The sequence below is a fragment of the Carassius auratus genome, unplaced genomic scaffold (genome assembly GCF_003368295.1).
Source record: "Carassius auratus strain Wakin unplaced genomic scaffold, ASM336829v1 scaf_tig00015813, whole genome shotgun sequence".
Classification (NCBI taxonomy): Eukaryota; Metazoa; Chordata; class Actinopteri; order Cypriniformes; family Cyprinidae; genus Carassius; species Carassius auratus.
Window position 1 is genome coordinate 1 of NW_020524624.1, and position 12,020 is coordinate 12,020.

At 38.2% G+C, this 12,020-nt stretch overlaps 1 pseudogene; it reads left to right on the forward strand.

Annotated features, from left to right (window-relative positions):
• Positions 1-3,396: 3,396 nt before the first annotated feature.
• LOC113074941 (ERBB receptor feedback inhibitor 1-like) lies at positions 3,397-10,992 on the forward strand (annotated as a pseudogene).
• The last annotated feature ends 1,028 nt before the right edge of the window (positions 10,993-12,020 follow it).

Consider the following 12,020-nt stretch of genomic DNA (forward strand, 5'->3'; position numbering starts at 1 on the left):
GGTTTTGTTTCCTTTCAACTATGTCACATTTTACATAAAGTTTTTCATTTATTTACAATAAATTCAAAAATTATCTCTTTTTTTCACTAATTATCCTGTTTCTTTCAAAAATGTGTTGCTGTATGAGAGAAAAATCACAGTCTATAAAATTAACCTTATTTCAGCTTCACCAAACTTCAACATGTTTTTGCCATGGTTTGCCTTTAAAATATTTTAAATCCAGATTGGTGTTCCTTATGTGTATTCAACCCTACTGCGGTGTTATTGTTTAAACATTTCAAGCAGGTGTTCCTTCAAGCCTGGTTAAGTGACCCTTTCTGCTCCAAAGGTGCATGACGGCCTGACTTTATAAGGCACTTCCTATGTGTGCGTCCGATGACATCATTTCAACAGTTGAGTAGTTGAATGTCTATGTGTGTGTGTGTGTGTGTGTGTACCAGAAGCGGGAGTTGGGAGGGATCTGGCAACGGAAGAAAGTTCATGGCCGTGTTTCTATCAACACAAGGCAATCTGAGCTCAGATCAGTTAAGTTCTGTCTCCACACCTGATTGCAAAGTGAGGTACACTGAATGACGAAGAAACAGACTTTTATTTAAATGATAATGCATCCTGTAGGAATCCTTGTAAATGGATATATGCATGCTGTTGCATGACAGTTACTATCAAAATTACATATAAATTTACACACAAACTCAGTGCACATGCATGCATGTTCACCTATGTGTGAATTGCCACTAGTACAATGTGAAAAATCAGCATTTAGTTCTCTTCCATGGCCACAACTGGCCTGCTGGAATGTGTAGAATGTTCCTGAAATTATTAGGGGATTAAAGTGAGTCGGCTCATCCATAGGCAAATATCGTATGATAAGCCTGTTGGGTTTGTGGGCCAAGGCCAGACATGGAGATTCGCAACACCGTAGCACAAGCACATTTTGTTCCTGCTGCATTCCTGCCCTTCTGTTTGTTTAAGCACTTGGAGTTTTTTGTGTGTGTGTGTGTGTGTGTGTGTGTGTGTGTGTGTGGCATTGTGTTTGATATGTAAAGCTTCGCCTTATATGCAAGTTACAATGGTCTTATGGCATGGAGTGAGTGACCAGATTTAATTTAATACTTTTAATTATTTGTGGGATCTGTTAGTGGGCTCATAGAGTCTAAATCAGTGTAGTGGCAGAAAAAAATAAAAATAAAACATTGTTAAATATAACATTGTAGCATGCATGTTTGTTCTTATTCTAGCTTAATGTATCTGCATTTCTTTCATTTCAGGTATTCTTCTTAAAGGTTTTTATTTTTTTTATTTTTTTTTAACCCAGCTAACAGGGAATGTTCTCAGAACTTTGGTTAACATTCTGCCAAGCTTCTCTCAACGATATGAACAAACATTCTTCCACTAATATTAATAGATTACTCATAAAAATAAATAAATAAATAAATACTAATAATATATATAATATATATATATATATAATATATATATATATATATATATATATATATATATATATATATATATATATATACAAAGAAGAAAAAACATTAAAAAAATTTTTTTTTGAGAATGAGGGCATGCCACTTGTCCATGTTGGCCTCTCTAACTTCGGTAGAGTATTCTTTTTTTCCTGTGTGTGTGTGGATGAGAGCAAGTCACTTAACTTGTCCATGTTGTGTAAGTGGCAGATGAATCTGCACCAAAATACAAAAGTTTGATTGGACACAGACTTTGACATCATAATTATGCATGATTATATGACACGTGATACATGGTTAGTTGCATTTTATTATTTGCATTTTGCTTTCTGTTTTTTCTGCTCTCTGACAGAAATCTACTGTAAACGTGCACAATCACTGGGATGATATCTCTTCATCTCACATGCACATGGGCATCTGGATAAGACTGAATCAGAGGTATATTATATATGATACACAGCAGCTGTTATCCATCCCCGCAGAGATCATAAAGAAGAAGCATCACCCATATCCATCTAGCTTGCAGACAATATGGGCTCCAGCACTCGACAGGTTGGTAAATGTAATGCAGCAGTAAAACATCACAGTGTTTGCTGTGCGTGCTTTCTTATCAGCAATGGAGCCACCTTTTGTCTGTCTTACTGTCTGTGTGGATTCAGGACTGTGGGCACTTATTTTTTTTTCATTTTGTGCATTAAAACTGTCTCTATTTGCACTTCTCACTGAGGTTTTTTAGCCTTGTATGGTCTGTCTGTTCAAATACTTCTTGACTCTATAAGGACTCTAGACTCTCATGCATGTCAGCCGTCTGTCTGGTTCCAGATGCCTAATATTGTTTGCTTTGATGTATTCCTTAAAGACACATTTTACATTCATTATGGTTATATATTTAATATTTACATAGCACAGGTTTGACCATGGCTCTTAAAATAAACCCCAAATAAGCAGTTTGTTGTGTTTTCATAATAAAAAGGAAAAGGGTGGATTTCAGTTTTAATAGCACTTTGCTTTGGAAAAAAAATATGTTTCTATACAGGGAACACTTAAAGAATCACTAGATGTTCAGGTAAATAATCTGAATTACATCACTCATAAATCAAAAATTTCTATCAAAAATAAAAAATAAAATGTGTTGACTGTGTTTTTAAGAATAAAATGTTGTATAAAATTAGACAAGCGATATTTAAACAAACCACTCTGTATAAACCTGCAGAATATAAATACTAAAGAAACTGTAAAGTTTGATGTATGAGGCTAGTAATCTAAATTCTGAAAGTACTTGTGTATCCTCATATAAATGCATTTTTGATAACTAGTGGAGTAGTGGATGTAAATTGAATTTGAAAAAATATATGAAATATATAATTACATTATTTTTCATATATTATTGTTACTATTTTTATTACATCATGTATGTGAAAATATCATATTTGTGATTATTATAATTTTTTGAGACAAAATGTTCAAATTCGTATTTGTTGTCTCTATGGACGACAATTATAATTTGAAATGCATATTTATTTGTATTTCTGTAAGGGCCTTACTTTCTTTCAAACCATTATGAGGGCATTTCTCCTCATTATTTGTCATGGTTCCTTTAAATATACTTGAAATCAGCAGGTTTTGTGGTGTTTTGAAGTTAAAAATAAATCATCACTTTCATATAAAAACCATTACGTCTAATAAATTCCCACATTCGCAATGAAAACAGGTGTGTCCTTGTATGCTGTCTTATTTTTCCAAATAAAATTTCATATGCTTTTTCATAGAAAACATGTAGAGGATACAAATACATAACACATAGGGTAACAATAATGCAGAGACATTCACAGATAATGTGCGCACTGTGTCTTTAAATCCCGTCTGGAAGGGGCGGGGCTTGCGCGTCCCTCTGCCTGCAGTGAAGCATTTAAAGCACCGCGCACACAGAAGACCCATTTGTTAACGAACCTCTCGAACTCTGTAATGATGGTCCTTTCGCATCTGTAGAGCTAAACTGAAGCTTTCAAACGGGTCGAACAGGGTCATTGCGGCATTATGAATTTTTAACGCCGGACACCTAGAAATCTGTCAGGAGATTAAGGTGAATTTAATTGCGTTTATCCTATTGTCTGTGTTTGTGGTCTCTCTCTCTCTCTCTCTCTCTCTCTCTCTCTCTCTCTCTATGTGCGTGTGTGTGCGTGTGTGTGCTGATGACGACAGTGACGTGTGCAAAGATAACATCAGATTCTGTGACAGGGCATCAGATAAGAAGTGTGTGTGTGTGTGTCAATTTTGGAGGGAAGCGTATATAGGTATGTTTTAATTCTAAAACGTAATTTATTTTATTTATATTTAATAATAATTTTTATTATAGAATTTTGGTATATAATAATAATACTAATGATTATGATGATGGTCAGCTGATAGTGTCATAATATGTGACGTTGACGTATGTCGCTTCATTTCGAGGAACATCGGTCTATTTTACTTTAAAAATGTGCGAGGTGTGTTTCGTCAGGTGTGATAGAGTTTAAGTGACTCATCCCGCCAGGTTGCGGAAGCGGACAGGTAGATCGGGTATGGTTGCTTGGAGACCGCGGCGGAGGTGACACGAGCGGGGTGTGAACGCGCGCGACTGTCTCTCCTTCATACCTTCTCACAATGTCATGTCAGTGGTTTGTCAGGACGCAGATATTTCGTCATTTTAAGGCCACGTACAGTGACTTTACACTTTACTACTGGACTACTGGATTTTTTGTGACCGAATGAGTTTGGCTTAAAATCGTATAAACTTGTAAGTGTTTGTATTCTGAGTATGCATACATTAGATGTGCTCTAGAACTGCTTTTGAAGTGTGCATATGCAGTACGCCAGGTCTTTCCAATAGATCCACTGCATGCTGTCAAGAACATTTGAATGAGAAAGTTAAGAAATTATATTCTGCATGCAGGAAATCAAGCCTATTTTTAGAACTAGTACTATTAACTACATCACTTTCACAATGAAGCACATTTGTAATCCAATAATGACATAATGACACTATTGTCTTAATAGAGCTTCGTGAACTTGGACATATTTAATAAGTTTGCATCATGGATATTCCTGTCTAATACTGAGAAGCTGCTTTGAAACAATATATAAAGTGCTATAAAAATAAAGGTGACTTGATAATGCAGAAGCATCATATCTCTTTACGGTATGTTTACTGTAATGTAATAAATATTTAGCAGTATGTTTGTATGTGGCACTTAAGATGAATTAATGAATATAGTTATCAGTCTTAATAATATTTTTGGATTGTATTGTGACATCTTGACCGGTTGTGTGAGATTCACTGATGTTTTTCTTGCACAGTTGCAAATGTACCATTTTGGTTCCTGAGATTTAAAATGTAGAAAAGGATATAATTCATAAATGTTCATTTTAAGTTGTTTTTTTTTTATAGAATGTTTCATGGGTTTATGCCACAACGAGCACATTTGCCACGCTTTGTTTACTTAAACGTCTTTGAAAAACATTGGCATTGTCTTACTGAAGGCATTGAGAATGCACTAGGAAGTCTGTCCGTCTTGCACCTGTTGTGTGAGGAAGTGCTTGTCCCGTGGGGATCATTATCACAGATCAGGTTGCATTGTGTGCTCATAGTGACTGTATCCAAGGTCCAAAGCTTTCAGGATGCATAACTGCTTGCATATATGAACCGGATCAGAGACTGTAGACAGAAATGCACATCCCTGTTGAACCAACTGACCTGGTTGATCACATACCCATTTATCAAATGGTATTGCAGTGCTTTCTTTGACTAGAGTTTACTTTGCAGATCACGCTGGTTATTATGAAATCTGGGAATGCTCCTATTGCATATCCCACTCAGTTCTGCAGAAATGTATTGAACCCATGCTTATGCATTGCTGCATGTTGCTTGCAATAAAATGTTCTATAAAGTGCTAATTGCAGTTTAATTGGGTATGTGAGTTGTTTGTATCTCAGGAAGACCGTTGTAATGTCAGTGATTCGATAGCTTGTCAGCATGATATGTGTTTGTAAGCTAAACCAGAATGAACCTTGCCTCCAGGTCCATCACTCTTCACGTTCTCAGGGTGTAAAGCTGGTTTCTCAAAGAGAGAAAAAAAAAAAAAAACGTTTTACTGGATTCTACTCTAGAAGCAACTGCTTTAGACCATCTGCAATGTTACACCAAATGGTAACACTAGATAAAATTTCCTTTAAACACAAGTTGTGTTCCCAAGGCAGGAAATTTGAGACTCATTTGCATATATAATTTGACATTAGATCACTTCCTCGGAGTTTAGCATTTGCACTATCCTCTCAGAGAGTCATACTTGCAGACAAAATTGCAGAGCTGTATTTCATCGAATGCAGCAAAGTGATAAATTGTATGCTGTCAATGCATCCTACATGACAGGATTGAGTCTTGTGGTGGGGTTTGTGCTGATTCGTTTGTGTGTAACATCTAAGAGAGCATTCGGTTTGGCTCTATCCTCAGGGCTTTGGGGGCATAAGTGTCGTTTAGTGCTGTCAAAATGAGCGCTTGTCATACCACAAGCTGTGAAGCTCAGCAGAATGTTGCTCAATCTTCTTTTCTGAAGGAGCGCGACTGGAGTCCCGTGCACATGGCTGATTGTATTGCAAAGTGAGGGGTCGCAAGGAGGAGGTGCATTGGATTGTGTGCTGATAGCTCAGGGCACACTGCTCCATAAACAACTGAACAATGTCTCAGTTCTTCCACAACAACACCAAAATCATTGCACTGAATATTCATATGGTCATAATAGAGGTAAAGATAAAATTTCACTGCTCAAGGGTTGCTCTTTCATAGCTTACCGGAGCACTTGCTGGTATTTCTTTCAAGTATTTAACTTTTTCTTGGATAGTTGTCTTAAAATTCCTTGAAGAAATTTAAAATTTACACAAATAAGATAATGTAAAAATTTATTGTAAATAAGGCCGATTATTGTCAAAAATACTTTTTACAAAAAAATACTGTTTTTGACTTTCTCCTTCAAAATTTCACATTTAATTCCGTGTTATTTGCCACTTCTTTGTCAATAATTGTGAAATTTACTAGCAATTTCAGTGCAAAAAATTTTCTTATTGAGATCGGTTGATTGCAGAGTTGAGTTTAATACTTTGTGTTCTACAGTTTCAGCAGAAATCTCAACTTGTGAGATTCCTAAGTAATTTTTGAAAAGTCTCAATTCAAGCTAATTGCTGTATTGGAGAGACGGAGATAATAGAAATATCTCATTAGTTTCCCCCCCCCTATGGGTTTGTATCATGATCTCACTCCGTGTTACGTGTCTTCTGAAAGATGAGAAAGACATATGAAATGACTGAGTTTCTTTTCTCAGTAAGAAAGAAAATTTGAGAAGCAGGGGACTTCAGTGTTTGTTCGTCATTTAATTTCTTTAGTGCGTTTGAGAAACACTTGAGATATTCCAGAGATTCATGCTCTTGTCCTCTCATGGCTGTGTTTCAGGTACAGGCCAGCAGCTGCCATCTTGGAGGGAGGAGCATTTCCTGGCCTGAATGCGAACCGACTGCAGCTGGAGCATGTCCACTGCAGGCTTGACTGCCCAGGAGATCTGTTTACCCCGCACAAAGCCTATTCCTGCGGGGCAGCCATTGGCATAGCATGGCCGGAGCTAAGCCCTCTTGGAAATACCATGATCTACACAAGTGAGTGCAACACCAAAAGCACAAATGCATGTGTTTGACATTTTACAAGACCCTGGACATGCACTGCATAACTGTGTAGAAAAACAGGAAATGGCCTGTGTGCAACATGGATCATATGACGTTAATGAACCATCTGATTAGCTTTCATGTTCTTATTCTACAGCGTTTACTTCACCATTGATTCTTCTACGGATTATAACCTTCAGTCCCGGCAACAGGTGCTGCCATCATTCCCCGGAGCGGAAAGTAAGTAACATAGCAATGTAAATCTCCTTATTGTGAAACGTTCTCTCCAATTTACTCAGCCTCATTTCATTCCAAACCTGGTGTAATAATTTCTCAAAAGGAGGCTTTTTAAGCATCTTTCTTTACATTTAGTGACAATAATTCAGAGCGACCATTGACAAAAGCACCAAACAGCTCCAAAACACACCTTAAAAAATTATTTTACAACATTCATTATATATTGTGGAGCCATTTTTGATTTAAAAGCAGCAGTAGTTGCTCACAAAAGGCCACTTTAGTGAAATAGTGTATGTGATACTTTTATGGTGTGTTTGCTGCATTTCCCCCCTCCTTTTTGAAGATTGACAGACAAAAATGCATATGGTTTTGAAGTGACTTGAGGGAGTAAATAATGGTATTTAACAATTCCTTATACATATATTACATACTATTGAGAGAGAGAGAGATAAGAAAACATCAGATGAGTTAAAATGTAATGAATCAAAGTGTATTTAGCTTAAACAGTAGAACAAGGTGCTAGCAACACCAAGGTCAAGGGTTCGATTTCCAGGGAATGCACAAATCTTGGATGCAAGTCGCTTTACTGTAATGTTATGTTAATAGTATTTAATAATGCTGGAGAAAGTCATAAGCGTCAAGGTGAAGTGCAATTGGACAATTAGGGTTCATAATTTGCATAAAATAACTATTTATTCATTTCAGTCTCAAACATCGCTATGTTCTCATTCTCTGCCACCTTCCCTTTTAAACAGAGCAGCAGACTCCTCTTCAGTCACCAAACAGCCCAGCAGGACAGCCCTTGCCCCCCAAAAAGCCCAGACCTTCCCAGCTCACCTTGCACACGGACCCTTTCCCGTCCAGCCCTGCCAAAGACGACCAAGTGGTTCCCTGCTTTCAAAGTTTAACGATATCCGACCGCATCAGTCCACCCCAGACGCCCAGCCGAGTCACCAAACCCCTTCCCCCAATTCCCGGCTCAGCGGAACTTTCCCCGGATCCGGCTACGGACAGTGAGGTAGAGTTCTTCAATGGAGATGACAGTCGCTGCCTAGTTTCCGAACCTTGCTCCAAACTCTCTCCGTTCCGCTACGGAATGCCCAGTCGGAGGAGTTGTGGACAGATTAGGGGCTGTGGACGGATTAACTATGCATACTTTGAAGGTCCAACAGCCAAGCAGAAGCCACAGCTACAGCCGCAAAAGCCAAGGCAGGAGCAGGAAACTCAGCAGAAGCAACAGGAGCTCCGTGACCACCACCACCAACAGCAACTGCAGCAAAACTGTCTCCGACAGCAGGAACGTACGCAAAGGAAGCTGCGGCGCTCTCATTCCGGCCCCGCTGGCTGCTTTAACAAACCCACCTCCTTCCAGCTCTCCTGTCACCACCGGCACACACAAGGCCTGGATAAACCAGAAGTTCCTCCTAGAGTTCCAATTCCACCACGACCAATCAAGACGGGAGACTACCGCCGCTGGTCAGCCGAGGTGTCATCGGGAGCCAACAGCGATGATGACCGACCTCCGAAAATACCTCCCAGAGAACCTTTATCCGGCGGGAGTTCCCGCACCCCGAGCCCAAAGAGCCTTCCAGTGTACCTCAACGGGATCATGCCCCCAACACAGAGCTTTGCCCCGGACCCAAAATATGTCAGTCGCAGCCTGCAGCGGCAGAATAGTGAAGGCTCCCCGTGCATTCTGCCCGTCATGGAGAACGGCAGGAAAGCAAGCACCACGCACTACTTCCTTTTGCCACAACGTCCGTCGTACCTGGACAATCATGAGAGGTATTTTACGGACAGCACAGCCAGTCGAGGAACGGACACCTCCGATAGACACCAGATAGACTTGGTATGAAATAACTGGTTTGTCTGACGACCCCCAAGACTTTTCCGCTGCTTTGTCGCAGCTTTGCTCTTGCGCTCCGAGCGAGTTACGTAAGAATTGCAGTTACTGGGATTTCTCTTGTTTTGCTCTCAGCCTGGAAACAGTTGTAACAGTTCTCTTAGAGCGAGCTCGGAAACTATTTTGATGTTTTTTTTATTTTTATTTCATTGTTATGTGAAATGTAAGTGTTGAAAGATAACATGGTGCAGTTGTTTGGTATAAGCTGGTCTGGTACCTCAATACTTCAGTGTTGTAAATTTTCGTAGGCATTTTATATTGCATTGAAGATTATTTTATGTCTTGGAACATGTAGTTGAAAACGTTCATCTGCTCATAGGGACATAGGGTCAGTAAATGCTTCTTTGTTTGTGTTGTCTACCATATATGAAGTATAAAAACGGCCTAACTTTTTTAAGGCCGGCAATTTTAAATGAAGGTTATTGCAATGCATAATGCATGCACGCACGAAATCTGACACATGCACACTATTTCGCAGTTCTTCTGTTTGACTAATGATCTCACCTTTTTGTCTGTACAATCTGTGATCTTTATTGTGTGTTACATAGGAACAGGCCAAGTATCGCTTTTCTGTTCTAAGCTGTGTGTGTGTGTTAGTGATACGAGAGCTGAATGTGTTACATTTGCCCAGTTTTGGCACTACTTTAAGCTTTTATTAGCTGCTTATAACGGCAGCTGAAATGTTGCCCTCTGAATGAACAGAGTATTTCCGATCCCTGGCTTCTTGCTGAGGTGTAGTGTGTTCTTTTGTTGCACAAAAAGCAATACTTGCAAAACCTGTGAATGAGTTTCTCTCCTCTTTTAAAGTGCTGTCTCCACGTGAAGCTGTGAGCTATTGTCTGCAATAGGATTTCTCAAGTACTACCTCCCATTATAATTCTACTTCATAAATACCCAACTACGGATTACAAAGGCTCAACAAATACAACCTCTTTTGATGCACACAGGTCCATACGAGGAAACCGTTTCCGCTGATCTAAATTTCTTCATGTTTCGCCCCATTCAAAGCAGTCAGTCATTAACACTTCCTCAACGAACACCTCTTCGACCAATTTTTAAGAGCTACGTGGCGTTAAAGTCCATGTGTGGTGTGTTTGGCCGAGCTCACGCATACTGATCTTCCTGTTACTGTATGTGCATTCCTGTTAGACATGATTACAGTGGGTGTGTGCACCTGAGACTTTGGCTGCTGGCAGCTGGTGAATTAGATGTTTTATTATTCTATATTGATTCCAGAACCATCGTGATAACACAGTAAATGTAGCAAGTGCCATGCAATTTAAAAAGGGGAAAAGCAAGACTATAAAAACATGCGTTTTGGAAGCTCTGAGGTCAAGTACAACTTACCACCTCACGTAGGGATTTGAAATCATTAGATGCCATGTTTTCGACCCTTTATTTTACCAGTTTGTATATCAGCAAATGTTTACATTACACTTTGTTATTTTCCTTAACAGTCTTACTTAAAACAAAAATGAAGGCAAGTTCAAGAAGAAATAGACATCTCTGCTGTGTTGTGTGTGTGTGTGTATGCGTGTGTGTGTGTGAAAATATATATAAAGCAAAGTGCACTGAGAAAACAGTATGCCGTGATGTGTAAAAGTATTTAACATCGTCCTCTTACCCAAACTGAATAGTTTTTAGTGTATTGTATCCTTTTAAAGTCATAAAAATAAATACTTATTTATGAATCAAGTTTGTCTTTATCTGATATTGTTGTATTTGGTTCTCTAAAGTACTTTGTATCTCTGTGAAACGCTGAGATATAGCCGTTTTGCCTGTTTTATCACATCCACGCCCCTGTGCTCTGCCTCATTAATATTGGCCTGGCTCCAGACAGGAGGAAGGTGAACTGTACTTCTGCACTTTAAAACTGATCTTAGATCAGTTCTGTGGTTGCCTTGTACGAAGATGATGGGTATGTTTGAAGGGATGCGTGTCTCAGAGCGGTTTTACAGGGCACCATCTAGTAAACCTGAGAATTACTCATATAGACCGGTATTTTCTGCCTTGCTGAACGGGGAAAATGCTGTTTCTCTGGTCTTCCTTTTTTTTTTTTTTTGCGTAAAAGCCTTGGATGTCACGATAAGCAGCTGAAATGAGCGAACAATATGTTCCCTACATGTCTAAAACTGATCATTTTCAAGACTAAATAATAGATAGAAACACCTATGAATCTCAGTCTGGTCTTTTGTATGTTCGTTTTTGCCCAAAGGCTGTGGATAGATGAAATAAGCGAACAGTAAGTTACCTGCATGTCCCAAACCTTTCAAATGAATACTAGATAACGTATAAAAACTAAAATCAACTACAATGTAGTTGTTCATCTTCAATATGGCTACCTAGAATGTCATGTGATCTGCCATTGCTTTCTAACACTGTGATTTCTTGAAACTGAAATAGAAATTTCTTCTAGTACTTTTTCATGATAATGTGATGAACATCAGTTTTTTACTTGACAAATTTGTCTTAGATTACATGAAATGAAGTCATGCTCTTCAGCTGCTTTTACTATGTTTCTATTTTATTTTTATATTTCAGTTTTCTTTTAGGTTTATGAAATTTTATGTACTTATGTCATTTTTATTGATTTTTAAAAAATATATTTATATATATATATATATATATATATATATATATATATATATATATATATATATATATATATATATATATCTAATTCATTTTTATTCTGAATCATTTTAGTACTACATTCATTTTAA